The sequence below is a fragment of the Fukomys damarensis genome, unplaced genomic scaffold (assembly GCF_012274545.1).
Source record: "Fukomys damarensis isolate Sample0158 unplaced genomic scaffold, DMR_v1.0_HiC HiC_scaffold_28111, whole genome shotgun sequence".
NCBI classification, from domain to species: domain Eukaryota; kingdom Metazoa; phylum Chordata; class Mammalia; order Rodentia; family Bathyergidae; genus Fukomys; species Fukomys damarensis.
Window position 1 is genome coordinate 505 of NW_022929023.1, and position 2,853 is coordinate 3,357.

Consider the following 2,853-nt stretch of genomic DNA (forward strand, 5'->3'; position numbering starts at 1 on the left):
TAATTTACTATGATTCCATTTGTTGATTCTTGTGTAATTGGACTTTTGTTCAGGAAGTCCTTGCCTATGCTTATGTCTTCAATAGTTTTATCTAAATGATCTTCCAGTAGATTAAGTGTTTATGCTTTAACATTTATATCTAAGGGTCGGGGATTTATCTCAGTGTTTCCACTGCCTGCCTTGCAAGCAAAAGGTCCAAAGTTCAATCCCCAGTACCAAAAGAAACCAAAAAACAAAACAACAACAACAACAACAAAAAAACATTTATATCTTTGATCCATTTTGTGTTCAACTTAGAGCAAGATGAGAGATACAGGTCTATATTCAATCTTCTGCAGATGGGTAGTCAGTTTTCCCAGCACCATTTGTGAAAGAGGCTATCTTTTCTTCAGCATAAGTTTGTGAAACTTTGTAAAAATAAGGTAGCTGAAAGGCCTGCAGTTGCGTCTGCATTTTCTGTTATGTTCCTTTGAGCTACTTGTCTGTTGCTGTTTCCAATATTACAGTTTTTTTTTTCCTCATTGAGTTTATTGGTACTTTTTAGGTATACAGTACAGTTACATTTATCATTGGGATCTTGTACCTTTACATGATGTTTCTTGGTTCTTATTTTTTCCCTATACCCCTGCCCTCCCTTCACCCCCTTCACACTTTCCTATTTACAAAGACTTAATGTTTTCCTTTTCTCATATTTTTTTTCCTTTTCCCTTCCTTCCTTTCCCCTACCCTTCCCACTTCCCTATGCCTTTAGCCCTCTTCTTACAATTTCACATTATTAATTGTACAATTTTAATCTTATTTACACTTTTAGTTTTTTAATCACTGTGGCTTTGTCGTAAACATGAAGTTCAGTGATGTGATGCTTCTTCCTTTGCTCTTCTTCTCAAAATTGCTTTAAATGAATTATAAAGCTTTTTAAAAATTTTCTCTCCAAGGCGCATGTATACATCCCGACAAAAACGATGTATGGAGGAAAGCTCTCATTCACAAGAAACTGCAACTTGAATTCTTTAGGGTAATCATTGTTGAAACAAGAATTAAAACAAAGTCAGCAACTATATACAGCTTTAGAAAAAAGTCTTTTCTAGAGAAGCAAATAAAACAACCCAATGAACACACCAAAGAAGCCACAGCTACAGATCAGAGCTACCACTTCTCTTATCTGTGGTGGAATATCGTATTTATCCAAAAGGGACTAAAATCTCAGGACAAAATAAGGGCATTTTAAATATTTCTTACTTTATCTACTTTACATTCTCTGTTTCTTTCCTGAACCCACCTGGGAATTTAGTATGATCCAACAGAGAGAAGGCTGCTTTTAGAACTGGCTATTGTATTGTTCTCTCTGTGTTAAGATTGTCAAGGAGCCTGGATATTTCAGGTTCAAATATATCCATGACCAATATCTCACCGTGGTCAGAAACTCAGCAATCAACTTAGTGAAACTGCCTCTGTTGCATTGTTGTCCACTGTGAAGGTCACTTTCCCAGTGTATTTAATGCTGAATGTTTTCAGACTGGAGAATAGTTGCCAAAATCAGAATCCATCCCTGTAGGATTTTTCCTGTGAGCCATGAGAAAGATGTGTTTCTCCTTACATGAGATATAAATTGTCAGAATCCTTCTCCTTAGAAATTATGGTATGACACACAAAGCCAAAACCAGCTTGGACTCTGGAAACCAATGAAAGGCTACGATGGGAAAGAAAAGAAGATGGTACACATGGTGAGGCAACCCTAGACCAGAATTCTCCACAAACTTGTACTTTTTCTGAAGGACCTTACTGCAGAATCAGCCAGAGTTTTTCACAGTGGGCTCATCCCACTTGTCAGTCTGTACAGGCTTATCGTCAGTACTTCACTTTTCCAGCAGACTGCCGAAGTTGCTGCCGGCCTGCAACTGGGGCCACCTCAGCCCCATTATGGCCTCCATCACCACTGTGGTTGTCGTATTATCTACTTTGCAAACTCAGGGCATTTTTATTTTTTGTTTTAATTTTTTATTTTAGATTTTTAAAGAAATATAAGTCTGTACTTGGGAAGACCAAAATATTTTCAGTTATAAAGCCAAAATACCCTTATCGTAGTAAAAAAAAATGTTTTGTCTTTTTTACATTTCTAAGGTTATGAAGACACAATAATATCAAATCTAATAGATTACACAAAATACAAAATTTTCTAAGAATGTCCCAGAATGCAACTTATCCTTTTCTACTCAAAAGTAGTGTTCATTAACATTACAACAAAAACTCTAACAATTGTCTCAAGCTCTCTGACATGATAGTTTAGTTCATTAAGTCAATGTTCACAGAAACTAATGAACTATGCTATAGTTAATGTTATATCCTTAAAATCTATAAAGCAATTCTTGGTATCAAAATAAATAAAATAGTTCATTGTTTTACTGACAAGAACAAATGAAATGTGTTCTTAGTATAGATGTATTGTTATTACTTTGAAAACATTTGTAGCCTCAAGTCAATATAAAATTGCTTTCACTTTAACAAACTGTCAAAACTCAACTGGATACATGATAGTTAAGGCAGATATTAACATAGCAGAAATGATTAAAGAATAGCCTTAATTCCATTCCCTTCTTTCCTTTCCTTTTCTTCCCATTTCACATTATCCATTTTATCTTTTAGTCCTTATTTACACTTTCAGTTTCTCTCACTAGAGAAACTGTTCAGTACTTACATGTGTCCTATTTATTTCACTTAAGAGTATCCATGGAACAAAGACTTTATAGATAAAGAGGTAAGGAGGGGTTGAAGGGAGGGCAGGGGAATTGGCAAAAGATAAAAATCAAGATGAATTATGTAAAGGTGCAAATTTCCAATAGCAAATGTCATTAT

General features: G+C 35.0%; 1 pseudogene; it reads right to left on the minus strand.

The window, feature by feature from the left end:
• Window positions 1-1,328: 1,328 nt before the first annotated feature.
• On the minus strand, window positions 1,329-1,919 carry LOC117284951 (annotated as a pseudogene).
• Window positions 1,920-2,853: the final 934 nt, after the last annotated feature.